This window comes from Ylistrum balloti, unplaced genomic scaffold, assembly GCF_031769215.1.
Source record: "Ylistrum balloti isolate Yb309-2 unplaced genomic scaffold, AGI_CSIRO_Ybal_v1 Utg370572, whole genome shotgun sequence".
Classification (NCBI taxonomy): domain Eukaryota; kingdom Metazoa; phylum Mollusca; class Bivalvia; order Pectinida; family Pectinidae; genus Ylistrum; species Ylistrum balloti.
Genome location: NW_026782358.1, coordinates 56,072 through 78,056, shown reverse-complemented (window position 1 = coordinate 78,056; position 21,985 = coordinate 56,072). Strand labels below are relative to the sequence as shown.

Below are 21,985 nucleotides of genomic sequence, written 5' to 3'. Positions count from 1 at the left end.
ATATTATTATTATTATTTCTATACGACTGTCCTGAATATGTTATGTCCATACAACTTTTCATAATATTGTGTTGAAAATGCTAAGACTAATCTCCGTAAGGAGGAAATAAAGAATGTCTGTCTGTGTTCAGCGAATAATATAAAAAAAGATAGTAGTTAAGTATTTCTGTAAACAATATTAAAGACTTGTAACTAACATCTGAAGATGTTTTCAACTTGTATTTTACAACACTCTTGCCTTTTATATGTATACATATTTAATTGTTAAAAAATGACTTTTTTGTGTCCTACATGTATTATCCAGTAATAAAGATATGTTTTCCTCTTTTTATTATCTGATGGCTCTGTGCCAAAGGTAAGCAATCTTCTTTTTGGTAACGGCCTTGCTGGGGTACTTTTTGAGCCATCAGCTGGTAATGGATCAGGGAATAAAGCAGTTGGTCCATTACCTCCTTCAAAATGCTGAGAGGAAAATAAAACATACAGCTGTAATTAAATTGATTATTTTTTTATGCTGACAGTCTGTATCTAGCAAGATACATTATCTTTATAGTGTCAGGCTGCCAGCTCATTGCAGTTCTGTTTTGTGTCAAGGCACCTGTACCCTACAATAGCTGGGGTATATAATTTAATGACCCTTGATTAAAAAAATACTACATAAGTTTGTGTACAAATAAAATGAATAATTTGAGATTTACTAGGTAATGTGTTATAACCTTCATGTTTAAGATTTACAGAAATGTGTAGTGCTGTTCAGATATTCTGAGATGATATGAAATGACTTCTCATCAATTTGAATACCAACTAATATTTAAATAATTCAAACTGTCATGCTTAGACTATTGTGATAGAAATTAAAGAAAGTTGCATTTTGGAACAAAACAAAATTACACATATTTTTGTCTAGCCATGCAGATTAAACCACGTTTACTTCAAATATTGCTATAATGATAATCAGCTGATAGTATCCATCCGTGAATTAAAAAAAATAATGTAACGTGATGATGCATGTATGCCACGACAAGCACATACAGTAGGTCCGTGTCTTTTTAGAACGTGAGCTAGGCCTGCTTGGCTCCGGGCTCACCATAATCATCAACATTGAACAGACGAAGTAAGGAGGGGTGTTATACTTCCGAGTTTTGTATTATCAGAACATGTTAACTGAACTGGGCCGTGTGTTTCAAGTAACTTTAAGTTAATATTCGTAAGGAAAACCGTGTAGAAAATTAAACGATAACATACCGTAGAGCACACGGCTTTTGTGTTTGTTGATTCTGTCGACATTGAGCTGGTCATGCGGTCGTCCACATGTTTTTATCCATCGTAGACATTTTTCCAGGTTAGTCTTCGGCTTTGGAAATAGTTTCAAACTTGCACCATTCAGTCGCTGTGGGTATCTCTCATCGGCAGTGCAGGTTCCCCATGCACATCGTAAAACCATATCTGTGTTTACTTGTGGGACAACGTGCGCTTGTGGGACTTAATGGCGGACGAGTAAACAGCTGATCGGGGCAAAGTACATGCAATTATGTAACAAAATCAGTGTCACGGATTTGAGATTTTTTAAAAATATAATTTAAATTATAACTATACAGCTTGGGAATTATTTAGAAATATAATTTAAATTAGAACCTTCATAGCTTTAGGATATTTACCTTAATATTCTACTTTTACAATTTGGGATTTTATCTAGTAAAGATACTGTAGTGTATAACAGTGATTTTGGTCTTAGTCTAGACTATATTACTGTGCTCCGTGGGATGATCAGGTGGCAGGTAAAACTGGAACATCTGGTGTTCTAGAACATTCTAAAGGAGGGGGATCAGTCACGTGATGTTTCTAAGTATAAGTCATGGTTCTCGGAACTAGAGGGTATGGTTCAGGCCATATTCGGGAATGGGTTTAGAACAAGTGTCAAGGGCTATAAATCTAGGGCTGGACACTGGGTTGAAGAGAGCGTACCTGACTGAGCAGACGGACGGACGTTGGCTATTAACACCTCCAGAAGACCCGAAATAAAACTACGATGTAACCAACAACAGAGTTTTGTCCTACTATACTATAATTATTTGATTGGTCGATATAATCGGTTTGATTGACAGGTCGGAACTATGTATTGTATATGTACCTATTCCTATATAATGTTAGTATGTTTTGATTTACGGATTGTGATGGCCAGCATGAACTATTAAAAGTTAATATGTAAGCTAAATTAAACTATCCAAAACTGTATTCTACTAGACATAAGTCAGACTTCTAATCGTAATTTAAATGCCAGAAAGAGACAGCTTAATCTATTAATGACACTTGTAGACTTGTGAATAATTGACGTGTTGTCCAGTAGCCAGAACATACTTTCTGTTAATAATCTATCACACATGTCCAGTATACATTCGCTCCCTAGTTATTTACGGAATTACATAAGCTTACCAATACCGTCTGCAGGACTGGTCAGCAAAACCTTAGCTTGTCGTAAACAACCTGATCTACCACTATGTGTGTATTAGACCATGTAAATAACTCATGTATTATCCACTTCTTGTTAGCAAATATGTTATATTAAATTATCAATGTCTACGAATTTTAGTATAAATATGACTAGGTTTCTAGCCAGTTAGCTTCGGTTCCTAAAGGCATGCGAGTGTACCACCTCTCCATGTCTACACACAATAAATTTACATCAACCTGAACAGCGTTTGGATTTCTTCATCTCCACTCAACACTGCACCACTCTTCATTCTCAACAAAGTAGTTTACCCACTTCACTTTATTGGCGCCGTGACCTCGGACACCGCTTCACTACGATCACCGGTCATTCGTAAGGTAAGTGAATTGATTTTTATCTTTTTATCCGTAGAAACATTTGAACCTAAGTAATTTTACTTACTAATTAATCTATACATATCTACATACATGTTTCTTTTATTATAATAAGTCTTTTTCTAAATCTATAATGGAAGAAAATCAACACACCCAATCTTCAACTGAATATGCTATCCAGTTACTTACGGCTAATGCCACTAGCGTCACGACATTAATTAATAACCAGTCACAGCGACTTCAGGTATTAGAAAATACTACAAACAGATTGATACTAAGTGATAATTCGTGGTGTACAGGCAAACTTTTTGATGGGGACAGAACAAAATTTGAACAATGGATGCGGGACATTGATAAACAGGCACATATATCAGGCAATACCCACAATAAACATTTGTTAGCCTTACAGTCGTCTACTGGCCCTGTAAGTGAATTCATTCAACGCTATACCAAGGGTATAAAGAGTCCTAACTGGGATGATCTCAAAGCTCAGCTAACCCGTTGTTTCGGAGATATTCAAGGTTCAGCCCATGCATTTGCTTTGCTAAAGCAAATTCAGCAGCGGCCTGATGAACCCGTCCAACTTTTTGCTCAACGAATTATGTCGTTAGCAGAAAAAGTTTATGAAAACCAGGACTCAAGTTCTCCTGTTATTTCCCAACAGTTAGTAAGGTTTTTTGAGGATGGTTTAGAGGTTCCCGACATTAGGTTACGAGTCATGAGAGGGCAATTTAATGTTTTTGGTAAAGCTGTAGATTGTGCCATGAGAGAGATGGACATTCGTCGTCAATTTCAGATCAACAGTCTACATACCGACACCATCATAATTCCTCTGGTCACCAGACTTCTTACGCAACAAATTCACACGAGTCTACACAACACTATCGCCACAGGGGTACAAACAACCATCACAGACACCCAAAGCCACAATCATATCAGCCAAATTCTCAACAACATACACCACATTTCAACAAATATCAAAACAATAAAATCCAAAGACATTCACGTACCAACACAAATTACAAAATCAGGGAAACTAAACAAGGTCCGGTTTCGTGAGGCAGATATCGGATCTCAGTCCGGCAGACTATCTTTCACCATTAATACTCTCAGTAATTCATGTCAACTAAAAATAGGTAAACAAATATAGGAGTCTATTAGATAGTGGTGCTGACTTGAGCCTCATTCATTATAAAGTTATTGAACAATCAAATCTTACAAGTGCTCTTGATAAAACTTCTGTATATTTGAAATCTGTTAATGGAAACAAACTTGATGTATCTGGCAAGATTACTTTGAAATTCACTATTAGAGGCATGAAATTCACTCATACTTTTTGTGTATCAAAAGATATGTCCAGAAACATCATCTTAGGGAGATTGGTTTGTTAAAGAAGGAGTAAGCCTTCATTTTGACCAAAATGCTTTAAAAGTACGAAACACTCTTGTTCCAATTATTAATGATTATTATGTGTCTTCTATTGTACGCTTGTCTCAGAAAGTTGTTTTACCACCACAATCCAGTACCGTTTGTACAGGTAAAATTCCACATTACAGATCAATCAAAGGTGATAAAGTTTTTCATTTAGAACATAATCATTGTAGTCCTTTAACATGTGAGCCAGATATCCAAGTGCTAGAGTCTATATGTACAATTTCTAACTATCAGACTAAATTACCTATAACAATTGTCAATTCATCACAGCGAACAGTTATATTATATAAAGGTTGTTCAATCGCTAGACTCACAGAAACACATATTGATGCCATAACTTCCATTATATCAAACAAAGATTCATCAAAAGAAAACATTCACCAACCTCATATATCACTGCAAAATCTTGATACTCCAGACACTCACAAAAACATGATGACCAAACTTGTTGAAGACAACATTGACATTTTTGCAGAAAAAGATACAGATCTCACACGGACTGACTTAGTACAAATGACAATAGACACAGGCAACCATCCACCTATCAAACTTAGACCATATCGCACTCCTTTGCAACAACAAGAAAAAATAGCAGATGCCATAGACGATATGTTACAAGCAAAAATCATTTCACCTTCTAGTTCACCATGGGGTTTTCCATGTGTGTTAGTTAAAAAGAAAGATGGCAGCCTAAGATTTTGCATAGATTACAGGAAGCTAAATGCAATCACAAAACCAAACTCATTTCCACTTCCGGTTATTGATGATCTTTTGGCTAGGCTAGGAAAATCAATGTATTTTACTTCACTTGATCTTAAAAGTGGTTACTGGCAATTGCCAATTAACAAAGATGATAAAGAGAAAACTGCATTTACTTGTCATAGACGCCTTTTTGAATTCAATGTTTGTCCTTTCGGTTTAATGAATGCCCCTCATAGGCAGATCACCTCTCACATATTAAACAATTTTCTCCCGGCTTCGCAAACATAGTCTTAAGCTTAAATTGAACAAATGTTCTTTCTTCCAACAAGAAACCAAGTATTTAGGATTCACAATCAATCGTCAAGGAGTAAAACCTGACAATAGCAAAGTAGAAGTCATACAATCCATGAAACGCCCTACATATGTCAAACAATGTAGATCTTTCATCTCACTCTGTAGTTATTACCGTCGTTTCATTCCAAATTTTTCAGCAATTGCTGCACCTATGATTAATCTTACCAAAAAATATGCAAAATTCATTTGGACTTCTGAATGTCAAAAAGCCTTTACATTTCTTAAAGAAAGTTGACCTGTTCTTCCTCTTCTGAGTTTTCCTGATGTTTCAAAACCTTATACATTATATACGGACGCATCTGATCATTGCATTGGCGCCGTTCTGACACAAAAATGTGACCCAGGAGAAATTATTCCTGGCGAAACTAATGAAAAGCCTATATACTTTCTGTCTCATAAACTTAATAAAACCCAATGTAAGTGGTCTACAGTAGAAAAAGAAGCGTATGCCATTCATTACGCGCTAGACAAACTACATCATTATTTGCATGGTGCAACATTCACAGTCAAGACTGACCATAAACCTTTAAAAGCTCTTCTGAACTCAGATGTAAAAAATAGGAAAGTGCAACTTTGGGCTCTCACAATAATGTCTTACAATCCAAAAATTGAGTACATTAAGGGAGGTAAAAATATTTCCAGACCAACACTCTTAACTCCCAATACATTCAACTCAAAAAATTTTTCAAACTTCAAAATGCCAACAGAAGACATTCCAAATCTTGACAATCACTCATTCTAATCATATAACATGACACATGAACAATCAAAAGACTTAAACATCCTCAATATCAAAACGAAAATACAGCAAGGTAGAGAAGACAGACAAACATGCAAATCTCTCTTATGTGATGATACTGTTTACTACATTAGTAAGGCAGGTTCTGAAGCAGAACTCGGACTATACATCCCAGAACACTTAACAAAGGCAGTCATCTCACAATACCATGACTGTACTGGACATCAAGGCATAGACAGAACATACCAAGCAATCAAACGGAAGTATTACTGGCCAAATCTTTTTAAACATTTAGACAAATACATCAAAGCATGTCTTCCATGTCGACAAACCGCCACATTCACACCGCAGGTTCAACAACAAGAAACAGACACTCCAGCTTTCCCCTTTCCTAAACTTCAAATGGACATTTCAAGACCACATCATATTACACACAACAACAAGTACATACGAAGTTTTGTTTGTTGTCTCACGGGATGGGTCGAAGCTTTTCCTATCCCTACCAAAGAAGCTGTCAATGTAGCCCACATTCTGTTAACAGAGATTTTCCCACGTTTTGGCTGTCCTTTACACATTGTATCTGACAATGGTAAGGAATTTGTCAACAAAATCATCACTGATGTTTTAATTTATCTTCATATCAACCACATCAAAACAAGTTTTTATAACCCCACAGGAAATTCAATGGTTGAGAGAAGTCATAGAACACTCAATAGTATTTTGACCAAACTTATGATTGACACACCAAATGACTGGGATGAGAACATTCCCCATGCATTAGCAAGTATGAGATTTCATAAGAATGAATCTTCAAAATTTAGTCCATTTTACCTACTGTATCACAGAGATCCAATTTTACCTCTCGACACACTTTTAAAACCACGTAGGAAATATTTAGAAGAATTCCACAAACACGTTATACAAGACCAACACATCACAATGACTAGAGTTGTCAAAAATCTTAAAGCCGCAAAAACAAAGCGCACAGAACAAGCAAACAGATCAACACGACCAACGTCATTCAAAGTTAATGACGCAGTATATTTGCGTAATCACCAACGCAACACCAAACTTGCACCAAAGTGGACACCTCACTATCGCATCATTGAACAAACTTCTCCATCCACATTCATCATAAAAAATCAACTAGATGGTTCAACACATAAAACACATGCACGACACTTACAACCTGCACAACTTGAATGGGATATCCCCTCCCCTGACAACACAGACAGATTTACACGGAGAGCACACTATGCTTGTCCACCCTCCAGTGACGATGGTAGTGACAGTGATACCGACAACGACGCATCAAAACATGTTCTCCGCCCTCGCACCAAAACTCAGATACGCAAAACACAACCTAACATTGTCAACCGCACAAAGCACACACGTGACAATTCATCCGACGATGAATCCATTCCACACATGGAATTACGAAGTCACAGACACAGGAAACAGCAAGATAAAACAACCAATGCAGTCGATACACAATACCCAGAGAAAAGTGTTGCACATGTGTATTGTCAAACATCTACAATCACATCTAACACATCTAGCACCCAAACAGAAGACAACAGACAATCCACAAACTCAAAAATACAAAACTACATTACAGCAAATGCTTACAACTCAAGAATCATTGATCTCACTGCTACCTTGATCTAAATTTTTTTACAACTTGTTTTTCAATTATTCAATTGCATTCTCCCCTCTCAGTTTCTCTATTTTTTTCCATTTACAGATCGTCAATATGAGAGTACTTCTGATCTGTTGTCTGATCACATTGGTCGTTGGCATCAAAGTCAACGAAAATGTTATCTTTAGGGAAGACAAAATTATTGTTAATACAAAATCCCAATGGTTGATTTCTTTTGCTATTAATTTTCGGGATTATGACCGATTTCTCACCATAGTCAAACAAGACATAGACACCGCGGCAGATTTGATAACAAGCTCATTAAATCACACAGCAGACAATATCAGGGACGCTCCACAAATATATATTAAACTTCAACAACTACTCGACGTCTTCATATCTGAACATAATTCTTTGACAAAAACTATTTCTGATTTCCGTTCCTTGCATCGCTCAAAACGATCTCTTCTCCCATTTATTGGTAGCGCTCTAAGTTTCCTCTTTGGCACCACCTCGGAAAGTGATCTTTCCACTATTAGGCACCACATCAATCAAATTTCTTCCAACCAACGGAAAATTACCCATGTTTTAAAAGAAAATTTGTCTATTTTAAATTCCACTAGATTTGATGTAAGTAAAAATCGTCGTCAAATCAACTCACTCATTGATGCTTTCGTTGCATTTAAGAAAAGAACTATTTTTAATGCAAACTTCATACATAAAACAATCAGTAATAACTATTATTTCACAATGACATTTGCTCACATTTCTTCTTTTATTTCCCATGTTCGCATCATTCTCTAAGACGCAATCATCCATGTTCAAAATCTCAAACTCCAACTTAATTTGCTCTCCTTAAAACATCTATCTCCAAGCACTATCTCACCAACTCAACTTCTAGAAACACTTCTGGGAATACAAAATGCACTTCCAAGAACACTTGAACTTCCTGTTGACCCAGCAACTAACTTATGGCAATATTACCAATTTCTTACTTGTTCCACACTTATACACAACTTTTTTCAGTTATCTCTCCATTAGTTCATATATTTTCATATAGGGGACGTCGAGATCGGCCGCCATTACGGTCATGATCGACTACCGTAAACAACTTGTGGGCGGAAAACACTCAAATCTGACAGTCGGATACCGCGAAAAAATTGAATGAAACTATACAAGATCTTAAGATACAGACATTAAGAAATCACTGTCTCATTCTAAACTGTGGAAAAACGCTGACATTCGTCCAGATTCATTTAATACGACTGAGTGGAAGGATAATATGCGAGAGTGGCCTGCAGTGTATTACGGTAATATTTATAATTATTTGGTACAAAGTCGTGCAGTTGATGGGGATGCTATTAGGAATTTTAAATCTCTTGACAGTTTCAACTATTTTCAGAGTGGTTCAGTAGGTCGGATTGTTCACCTAAATGTAAATGACGATATGGTATTGCTAAAATCAGAGGCGAGACCGTCTCAAAAAGCAAATCAGGAGCATCATTTACCATGGGTAACGGAAAGCGTGACGGAAAGATACAAACGGGAGAGTGTTCGTGTGTTGCAGGTAAGAGCAAAACCTGTAGTCATATTGGAGCTCTTTTGTGGAAAATTGAATATGCTGTGCGAATGAATATGACTGGAAAAGGTTGTACAGATGATCAAATGAAATGGAACAGGGGAACAACTAGAAACATTGAACCTCGTTCCATCACTATCATGGACTTTAAGAAGCCTAGGAGAGACAAAGTTGAGAGCGAGCTTGATAGTGAGAGTGACGGAATCTAAGAAGGTAGAGATAAGTCTGAATTCAACATGTTTACAAGTCACGATGAGTATAAAGCCTTTGTCAAAAGTTCAGACATTAAAGACTTATTTATGCTTGAAAACAGTATTATTCATAAATCAGTCTGTGCAACACCTCAACAAGTATCAATCCCTGCATCACATGGAGTTCATGAAGATCACTGTTCTTGTGATAAGTGTTTTGAGTTCTACAGGCAATACATACAGCTTACAGAATCACAGATAAGCAGCTTAAATGAAACAACCACTACTCAAGCTAGATCTCAAATTTGGAAAGATAGTAGAAAGGTCAGAATTACTGGTAGTACAGCACATAAAGTGCCAGTTAGAGATACTACCAACCCAGATAACTTCATACGGGAACACATGTTTCCATCCTTTCTGGGAAATAGTTATACTAGGCATGGTAATATTGGTGAAGTTACCGCCAAAACAACATTGCGAGAAAATGGCATTGTTATTTCAGACTCTGGAACTGTTGTATCAAAGAATTATCCATGGCTTTCTGTGTCTCCTGATGACATTATTCACACTGATAGGAAGCTACCTGCTTGAAATCAAGTGTCCTGTGTTAAGTAGTGTGTATGATTCCTTAGAAGCTTACTTTAGTTCAGGAAAATATGATGTGGTAAGGATCAATGATACAAATCAATTGAAACCAAAGGGTAGCAGAGGTTATTATCTTCAAGTTCAATTTACTCTTCATGTTGGCAACTTGCAGAAATGCAAATTAGTAATATGGACACCAGAAGAATATCAATCTGTGGAGGTTGGGTATGATGTTGACTTCTGTAACATGGAAATCCAAAGATTAAGGAAGTTCTACTTCCAGAAATTTCTGCCAAGAATTGTTGATGATTTCGAATCTTCTCGATTTCAATTAAGTGATGAATACAAAACCATCTGCTGTAAGAACTAACAACAAATGAGCAAATCAACTGTATAACAATCTACAATTGTCACAGTAATTTTGCTAACAAGACCTTTCCAAGAGTTAATTTTCCATTATATAAGTTTATCTATATATCAAAAAGACAATTTTTCAAGAAGAGGAAATACTGGTTTTATTTTTACCTCTATAAAATAAGGAAATCAAACTTAAAATTCTTCATGCACATATCAATAAATATCCAAAGTATCTACATGTATTTGTGAGACTCTTTTTGTTCTTTAGTCTGATTAAATTTTGAAATTATTATCATATAATTAAAGTTGAAACCTGTTTCACATAAAAATGCTATATATATTTGCAGCGATAATAGTGAAATGAAATACAAAGCTGATTTATTAATGAGATCATAGCATGTTCTTTAGTAATCTTCAGAACTCATTAATTAGCAAGATTTAAAATGAAAATAAACTAGAACTGTCATCCAAAGGATAACTAATACCCCCACACTCCACCGCCCCCACCCCAGAGTGACCTGGATAGCATAGTAACCAAAATATTTTGAGAGAAAAAGGGTGCAGGCACACCTACACATTGTCCCTAACATTACTATGAAGTTTCATCGAAATCAATTCACTGGTTTAGGAGGAGTTGTCCGGACAAAATGTGTCTACAGAACGACGGATGGACAGACAAACCTGATTCCAGTTTATACCCTTAACTTTGTTGTGTGTGTGTGTGTGTGTGTGTGTGTGTGGGTGGGGGGGAAGGAAGGGTATAATCATTACTCACAATCCCAGATATAGACAATCAAACTACTGTACCGAGTATGTTTGCCGATTAGACATTTATTGTACAGTACATACCAGGTACATGTACATATACTGCATTTACCCTGCAATAAACCCATGGGGCCAGTGTTAAATATTGGATCAATAATTTGGGTGGGCTTATTGGAGGGATACAGTTTATATAGGACAATGAATTTGAATTCTATGAAAAAGACATGGGTGGGCTTATTACAAGGCATGGGCTTATTGCCAGATAAATACTGTATTACATGTGTACTCTCTCGATATATCCAAGACAGATAATGTTATTTCCTATTTACTCATCAAAACTGTCATCTTTTTCCTCACCTCTTATTAATTCAGTCCCTAGATTTGCAAGTGCTGAGCAAACAATAAAAATGTCATCAAGTTTTTTAACAGAGGTAACCGGCACAATATTGCTCAGTATTTTAAAGACTTTCAGCCTCCTTATAGCCCGTTCCACATGAATTCTTACATGGGCAATACGTCTAGTTTCTGTAACTTCTTCTGTCAGTTGTGGGTTTCCTTTTGTAAATGCTGGCATATTAAGCTTAACTTTGAGTGGAAATAGTAAGTCATTAATTGTAAAACCTCTGTCTGCCATGACTTCATCTCCAGGTAATAGGTACTCAAGAAAACCAGACTTCTCAACTATAAATTTGTCACTAGCTCTTCCCCCAAAACCTTTTTAAATAAACATAATTTGTCCAAAAGGTGCAATACCTATCAAGTACTTCACTGTATTATGCGATTTATAGTGGCTCTAAGTTTCCCCTCTTGTTTTCAATTTTTTTGGCCTTTGCATGAATGTTTCAGCACAGTCGATGATTACAGTCGTTTTAGGATACTTGAAAGCTGCTGGCATAGTTGCACGTATAGTTTCCCTATGTAACCACACAATAAACTGGCGAAGCGTAGCACTTACAACTCGCAACCAACAATTGAAAATTTTGGAAGCTTGACTCTCACTAATACCAAACCTATGACCTAAATCTGCAAAAAGCAGATTAAGTCTCAGTCTCATCAAAAACAGGAGTAACTGGTCTCCTACATTCATTGTGAACTTAAATGGTAGTTCCAGGTTCTGCAAAATATTCACGAAGGTGATAAATGCTTGTAAACACAGGCCAGTATACAGGTGAGATAAAGAATCTGAGTTCAACTTTTCACAAGACATGTTAATATGAGTCGTTGAACAATTTACACCTTTGGATACATATGATGTTGATTGGGTCTGTGTACTGGCATCAGAATTGCTATTGGAATTGGCTGACACTTGGACGTATATATGAACCTGCAGGCTTTCATCAGACCACTGAGTAGATGTTTGGACACCCATAGCTTGTTCTTCACAACCAGTCAAAAGTGGCTCATCATCACTGAGAAATGAAAGTGATAACAATCAGATTTACATTATAGCACTTAATTGTTTCCAGTACCAATTTCTTAATCCCTTTGCACCCACACAAAAGGCTTTTATGAAGAATTTCTCATAAGTTGAGAAAATATAGTCTTTACATTAAACACATTTTTTCCCAATAAATTTCTAATAAATTACGGTGTACTGAATAAAATAAATATTTTACATAGTGCTGACTGGATATAGCATTGTTACAATAATAGTAATTGGACTCCCAGTTGTGATCATGTAGCACCATATATTAATATACAAATAATTAGTTTCATTAAAGTTCAAATAAACTTTTCAGATGTTGGTGACAATAAATTCTTTTTAACACACCACTTGATCACATGGGCAACATTAGCCTATCTTTTTGATATATGTCAAAATTAAATGTTTTTTTTTTTTAATTTTTAAAGGGTAGAGACGTAGAGTATATATGTGTTCATTTCCTCTTTTAAAAAGTACATACCGATTTCTTTCTACTATTTAAATAAGGACTAGTTATTGAAATATGGTTGAATTATATTAAATCTCTTTTAACACCAAATACATGTAATTACCTGGTAAGTAAAAGGTTGTCATTAAATTCCATCCTGTCATCAGTCTTTTTCGTCATCAGAGGGTCTTTAAAAATAATTGAAAAATGATATCAAAGGTTTTGTTATGAAATAAAATGATTCTGGAAGATTCATTAACTTCCCTTCCTACCCCAGACAGGGATATCCAGTTTCCATATCTCACCCTAGAGGTTGAGACGGGGGATTTCCCTTTTAGGACAATGCCATCACAATAATTCAATGACGTCACATCAACAATTGAACACAGCATCCAATCCACAAAGCCAACCATTAAAATAACAACATTGCATGTATAGGAGCCAAAATTATGAGAAAAATCACCATTCAACTCTTTTGGGATGAGATAAGGGGATTTCAACCCCCTGGGGATTATCAAGCTATCAAACACGACTCTTTAACCAAATAATCTCACCCTCAGATTCAGATACCTCCAACCACATCCCAAAGAGGACGAAAGATTCTATTTCTCCAACATAATTTAAATTACAAGATAATGTTTCACTGAGTAATTATGCTAGGAGTAAAGAAATTAAAATATAAAAATCTTGTGTAGCAAAATAATTATTCAGGTAACACTGATATACAAGATTAGATAAAGTTTTTGAATACCTACCTTTCCTTATTCTTTTCAGGATTATTCTGCTTCTGTTAGCAGGTGTTTCATAGCCTAAACAGGATAAATTTGAAAAAAAAATGTAAAGTGTATGCTATTTCAAATAAGATCAATATTGGGAGAATATTGCATGCACATTATTTAACACATACATGTAGATAATCCCTAACGTGACTGTGAAGTTTCATTGAAATTGGTTCACAAGTTTAGGAGGGAGATATAAGACAGACAGACATGCTGATTCCATTACCCACCCCCCCTTTACTTTGATGCGGGGAGGGGGGTGTATTAACTTTGACATATCCGGTACATGTGATGTTTTGTATGACTCCCAACATCAGGTATCATCACAGTATTCCCTCTGGTATTTTAAAACTGGGGGGTACACTGTTCCTCCAGTAATGTATGTATATATAATTAGGGGAGTCCTTGAAAAGCAGGGGTACAAGTTCTGAATTTCACTAATTTCCGGGGTTTTGTACCCTCAATCAGGAGTAATGGGGAACACTGACATCAATTTTATGTATACTACAAGTGTACATATACTGATCAGTAATCCATTAGAAATACATGTAGGTACATCTAACAGGTACATGTAAAACCTGCATAACTGTTGCAGTTACACACACGTTAACTACATGTAAGTTGTAATTATATTCTCGAATTTCAATAATCTATCCATACATCCTTTATCTGCATTTTCATTGCAACGTATACCAAACGAGTTTTATTCCTACTTGTGTGAGTATAATATTCATATTCCTAGCTACATGTAGTTTGCAAGCATCAGCAACTGACATAGCATTAGTAGGCCTAATTACAAGTTGACAGACAAGTGTTACGGCTTACGCTTCGTGTGTGTACATCATGATTTTTTTAACTGTTAACAAAAATAAATGAAATACACACCCATAGCGATACTAGGAACCGGATTTTTCTTTTTCGGTGTTGGGAGTCCATCTTCAAAATGGCATGAACAAACGAAAACTCGCTTTGGTAGATCTTTCCTGTTGATAGCTTTCACTCAGTCCAGTCTTTGACTCTCGTTTGCTGGTAGTCTGTGAAGCGAAAATGGAAGCAAACACGGACATTCGTCGTGTATTATGTTGTGTTTGTCACATACTTCATGTCGCCATTGAAATAACTTCCTTCTGTTGTTTGCACATCCGACAATAGCACACGAATCTCCCCCGCCAGCTCGATACTTCCGCGTATCCGCCATGACTGTTTACCTTGCCGATCATGACAGTAATGGCGGACTGATCACGTGATTACAGATGGGCGCGCCCACTGCAAATGACGTAATACATCAATCAATTCGTGTATAGACTTGGAACAAATTATTATTATCATTCATGTACCTTTAATGGATGCTCTCAACAAATTTCGTTTATACAACGTATATAATATTCCAGTTTCAATGCCACTCCAGTCTTCCAACCAAATGTCGAATCCTCAAGAATGTAAATCTTGCCATCTGGTTGCTAAATACCATCTGGAATCACCAGCCATTGCTGTCAATCCAGAGTTGTCTAAATATTTAAGACGTACTTGTTCTCACCCTTTTTACAACCAATGTCAATTAAGTTCCCCTATATATCCGATTAATTTAAGTAAACATTGTATTATTGCCTTGTTTACAGACAAGTTAAACATAAATAAATATTGTGTTAGTATTGTTGTTCCTGGTATACAACTTCCTTTCGCACATCATATTACTGATGGCTCATGGGTCATTACATCTCACATGGAAATGAGATTTTCCGTGGTATGTCATAACACAGGCAAAATATCGCATCAAATTGTTAAACCACCCTTTCAGTTAATACATGTGCCTAGCTCGTGTTCAGCATCCAGTGATCATCTTTCTTTATCCGCTTCCTTCGAAAAATCTTCCGGTCCTCAACCTCTAAATATAACATTTACAACACAACAAGTATTAAATATGTCATTTAGTTCATTATGGAAGCCATTCCAAGATAAATTTCCAAACTATTCTAATGTTACTATTCCACATAAGTTACAAACAATGGAAAAAATACCAATGAAATCTTTAATTCAGCAACTATCAGAAATTGAACCAATTGAAAGTAATCTTTGGGATTATAAACAGTATTTTATTCCTATTTTCACGTGTTTAGGCTTAGTTTTAGTATTTTTAGTATATTTTGTGTATGGTTCAAATGTTTCTTGCGGAAAAAGACAAAAGTCAATTTACGAAATCGAACGCCATTGACCAAAATGATCAAGACGGACACAAACCAAAATATTCCAGTCCAGCGGATGTAACCAAAATACAACTAACACAGCCGTTGATGCCACCCATGTATCCAGCACAGCTCTATCCACGCCTACAAAACATACTTTCACCACCAAGGATTGAAGAAGAGCCAGTGTAGAAATAATTATCACACATGTTGACATTTACATTGTAACACTATAGTGTTAATGATTATTCTTATTCTAAATATTTGATTTACAAGTAATAAGATTAGTGTATCGAATGGTATGGGCTAGTTAGGTTGTAGGTACTGCGTGGTATGATAAGCACGGGGAAACACAACGTAATCCTGTTATAAAGGTTACCCCGAAGTCATATGACCAGGTTATCTTATTGACTGTTAAGCAAGAGACCGATAGGAATGTTGATAAAAAGAGGATGTTCAGAGTAGGGTGGAGAGAGAGGCACAGGACGACGGACTCAACAAGATCATGCACGAAGCCATTAAAAGTTATAGTACCAACAAGAAGCTCTTGGTCGTTTTGTTACAACCTACAATTTTGGTGCCGCTGACCACGATCTCGAACAAAGAAGCGAAGAAACAGAGAAAAAGGTAGGTGAATTGGTTTAATTCTGATTTTAAAAGTAGTTCTAATCATGGCATCTTGGTCGTTTTGTTACAACATTTATTTTCGTTAAATTTCGTCGTTTTGTTCTCTCGTCAAAAGAGACACTATTTTCAACATCATCCTTATTTTACAAGTTTTTCTACTATGGAGAGTTTACCTCACGTGATATTCAACACGGAGTGACCATTGTTTTCTTAAACTCTACCATAATGTGTTTGAGACAGAGTTAGTGATGTGGTTTAACACACACAAAAATGTAATTCTCTGTATCTCACACGACACATCTAGTAGAACTCAACAATATTTCGACGGACAGGAATCATCCGATGCAGTTTAATGCCGGAAAGACAGAAGAAGTCTTCGTTTCCTGATCAGAATCGTATTTATTATTTTAACGAACTTTGTATTGTTTTATCATTAACTCTTCATCGTTTGTATCAGCCTTTTTGTGCGAGATATCACGTCTTGGATAACTAGACGGTAGTACGTCAACCAAGAACTTTTCGTCATTTTCATATTTACAAGACTCATCACGTGATGAACATTACTTTTATTTGGCCTCTTCCTCAAGACTGGTGATTTCGAACCTTCGCCGTGTGGAACTATCAACTTGTGGAGTGATTGAACTGTCTTATTAATATTTAGAACTGTACTATCCATATAATAACTGTAATATCAATTTATTATTGCCTTTCGTTCTCAGTTCTTCATTAGTACACAATACTTTTATGTTCATTCTATTGCAAATATTGTAAAATTGCATGTATTACATGTAAGTTGTTATATCTAAATATTATATTGACCTCGTACAATATCTATGTCATGATTTACAAAAGTTTTCAATTACTAGTTTTATCAGATCTCAATGATCTGTTTTTTATTTTTGAAATGTTATCTTGAAATGTTACAAATTGTGCTGTTTTATATATGATTATCCTTAGAGAGTTCCAAATCAATTATGTTTTCAACGTATTCACACAACTTCTATTCACATACTATTTGGAGAGTTTCGCCTACGTGATATTACACGAGGATTTAAATGTTTAAACTCTACCATTTTATGTCAGAGTCAAAGTCAGTGACGTGGTTGCACACGCACAATATTCATATGAAACGTTACTGTGACAAAATGGCTTTAATTTTCATACAACTAATTAATCACCTAATTAGTAGAGTTTATAAATGAAATATATTGGTATATTGGTATCTTTGGGTGTAGGGATTATATTATGTATATTTTATTCGTGTATTGGTTAATGTTGTATGTGTTGAACAGAGAGAGGGCCCATTATATCAATAGGAATAGTTTCTAATTTGTCTCATATTTAGGTACCTATTAAGTTGTTTTGTAACGGACCTAGGTGATCATCAATCTCAATATCTGGGAGGGATGGTTGATAGTTAATCAGGGAAATAGGTTTTCAATCTCTATTACAATGGAGAACAGTGACAACGTAACAAGACCAACGGTCAAATTGTTTATTAGATTCTAATTCCATGAGTCCGAGTGGGGTTAAAATACCATATAACTTTAAAAAGTGATCAGTAATTGAAGCAATTACAGCAATTAGGCATCTGTTCTTCTCTCTGTTCTCACGATGTTTTAGGGGATATAATATGATCAGACTAGGGTCTAAGGGGGAGTCCAGAACGAACGCTCAAGGAGTAAAGACTGAGAGTGGGAGAGCGAGGGGTCAAAGTACCATAGTGGGCCGTGTTGGCTAAGGTTACTGAGAGACTTTTTGGGCCGTGTTGGCTAAGGTTACAGAGAGACTTTTTAACGACAATGGACATTACTAATTAAAACACTATACGATCAAACTTAAAAAACGACTTCTGTGTTGTGTAACATTACTCATAAGACATATTTACACAAATACATATTTCTATGCGGATGAAACATTCCCGATACATTTATATATCAATAACTTAATGATAAGGAACTTTCTGATTTTATTTCATTTTCTCATCAATTGTACTAGTCATAGCCTTATTGTGAGCGTGACGTCATGACTTAGTATAACAGACGGTGGTACGTCGTAACTAAGTATATTTATATATTTTTTTCATTAATTAATTGTAACACAGCACAATGAAAACATTGTCGATAATTGAAATTTATCAAATTCGAGCGAAAGCCTTACTATCCACTTGATTTTTTTTCTCTTCGTTTTTTATCAAAATGTACATCGTCAACAAGCAAGTTTCATGGTTATTCATGGTTTTATTACACAGGGACGTAACAAACTATTAATATTTTCATAGATGATGTCAAAATTATAACTAATTTGAAATCAATTTTATACAAAGGGACGAATGAACTATTAAAAGTTAATATGTAATTTAAATTAAACTATCCAAAACTGTATTCTACTAGACATAAGTCAGACTTCTAATCGTAATTTAAATGCCAGAAGGAGACAGCTTAATCTATTAATGACACTTGTAGACTTGTGAATAAATGACGTGTTGTCCAGTAGCCAGAACATACTTTCTGTTAATAAGCTATCACACATGTCCAGTATACATTCGCTCCCTGGTTATTTACGGAATAAGGTAAGCTTACCAATACCGTCTGCAGGACTGGTCAGCAAAACCTTAGCTTGTCGTAAACAACCTAATCTACCACTATGTGTGTCTATTAGACCGTGTAAATAACTCATGTATTATCCACTTCTTGTTAGCAAATATGTAATATTAGATTATCAATGTCTACGAATTTTAGTATAAATACGACTAGGTTTCTAGCCAGTTGGCTTCGGTTCCTGAAGGCATGCGAGTGTACCACCTCTCCATGTCTACACACAATAAATTTACATCAACCTGAACAGCGTTTGGATTTCTTCATCTCCACTCAACACTTCACCACTCTTCATTCTCAACAAAGAAGTTTACTCACTTCACTTTAAGCAATTTAGCTAACATCAGCGTAGATTCATGATTCAAGATACATAGGCTGAGTGGGGTTTGATCAACGGTCATTCCGGCAGTGGGGATAGATAGACGCCAGATATTGGGGTTTGTCAGAGAAGGCCGGGAGCGCTGGAGAAAGGAGCACCATCTCTAACAAAAAGCCATGACCGACTGTTTGTACTGAATAAAAGAAGAGATGAAAAGGAAATAACGACTTTCTTGTACTCGATTGGGCCACACCCTCAGGCGCGTAGCTGCCTATACGCGAGTACGCAGCTGAATCCACATTATTTTGACAAAAAAAATTTTTTTTAGTAAAAAAAATGTGGTTTGAAATTCAGCCGCGTTCGCCAGATCTGATAATTACCACACTGAATACTTTATAAATCATATAGCCTAAATCGTACACCATACCGTAGTATTTTTTTGAAAAGTTGTCGGCCTTTGCAGCTCTTCAAAGTCGGAAGTTTGCACGCGCCGTATTTTCGAAATGTAAACAAATGTTTACATCGAGTTCTGAAAGAAGTCATCAGCAGAATCAGCGATAGAAAAGAGGTAATTATAACTAAAATGTTACTATGTATGCCTAGTGTTTATTTGTTTCGGTCTGTTTGTTGAGTAATGACATGTTTGACCATGTCTGTGAACCGATTCTAGCGAGACTGACAACATTTTGAACTAACCAACCTGAATCAGTGAATTCATGATGCAAATGTGAAAAATTCTGGTGCATATGTCGTATTACTTTGCATTTTTGAAATAGTTCCTTCTTGGTAGATTAGTTATATTGATACATGGAATTTTTATGAAAAAAACATTTCTGGTAAACACAACGCTCGTCTTCAGCGTAGGTCCAAAAACTGGGCTGTCTGAAAAAGGCACCGATGCAACCGAGCCTAGTACATGTATGTTTACTTTAACATGCTTTTAACATAAAAAGCTACAAACAATAGTCAGTACATGTTAAGTTATACATGTATAGTTAATAACGACAACAATTGTAACTTTTAATTTTGTTTAAACTTTTCAAGATTCAAGGACAGTATGATTTCAAACTTTTACATTCATTGCAATCCCTGCTTTAAATATTCGAAATCAAATTGATTCTATAGTCAATTTTATGCACCAAAAACTTGTCCAAGTATCGTCATATGTATTCCATATGTATATTTATAGCGCCCGGTACGTCTGGTGTGAAGGAGGGTCCTGAACCTATGACTTTAGATAAAGATGAGCTCGTGGGGATTGCGTACAGTCCCGATGACTTGTATCCTGATCCAGCAAGGTTAACAAAGGCTTCAGATGACTCGATAAATGTGTTAGTGCTGCAAAACAACAAAGAGTGGGCCAAAACTTTTAAGTTTCCGTCAAGGTAAACTGATTCTGATTCATTTGATTTAAAGATGTGAAGTTATAACGGTTGCAGATCAATAGAAAATTGTAGTTTAGTCAACCAGTATTGTATAGAAAAATACCGTTAAAATCTCTAAACACAGTCCCGAGGTCTCAAAATCGATGGTTTATGTTGAGGTCTTTTTGTGAGTGGTACATGTGGGAAAATAGACGCAAGCCCGTCTCTTACCACTCGATTGTAAACGGTCTGCTTCTTCCACTTGTTCGATGTTTGGTTCCATTATAATTATATTAGCGCGCTATGACATGTTTACTATATAATTAAGACGAATAAAGTATAGTGAATATACTCATATATCTGATAACGTTATTGAAGTACTAGTATCATAAGTATACTAGTAAGATACTAGATATATACTATTAAAATGGAATCATTTGCTTCCCTGCTTTCCGGATTTCTATGTATTTGGTTGCAAAATTGTTCCATTTCAAGTTCGTACACTATTTCTTTATTTTATTATTTCAGTATTGAGTATGGAACGAAGCGTCAGTTCTCGGTAGATTGGCTAGAGAAGTATGACTGGCTTCGATATTCAGTTTCCGAGAATTCAGTGTATTGTGCTCCCTGTATTTTGTTTGGTGCTTCATCTCCAAAGGAGAAAACATTCATCAATACCCCAGTATCAAAATGGTCTAACCTTGGAAAGTACATCAAGAGACATACCGAGCCTGGTTCGAGTCATCAAAGCTGCTGCGCTAGTGCTAGTGGTTTTATGAAAATCATCGAAGGGAAACAAGCAAGCATTACAGCACAACTGTCGAGAAACAAAGTGGAAACTGTTGCTAAAAATAGACAGGTGCTTAGATCTGTTGTAGAGGTCATCATTCTGTGCGGTCGACAAAATATTCCACTTAGAGGTCATGATGACAACAATAGTAACTTTACTGTCCTGTTGAAAGACAAGGCCAACAGGGATGAAATCCTGAAAACGCACCTGTCCTCTAAATCTAAGGTTACTTACACTTCGCTATGATCCAAAATGAATTAATCACTTTGTTGGGAAATAACATAAAA

At 35.9% G+C, this 21,985-nt stretch overlaps 1 pseudogene; it reads right to left on the bottom strand.

Annotated features, from left to right (window-relative positions):
* Window positions 1-239: 239 nt before the first annotated feature.
* Window positions 240-1,444, bottom strand: LOC132556460 (uncharacterized; annotated as a pseudogene).
* Window positions 1,445-21,985: the final 20,541 nt, after the last annotated feature.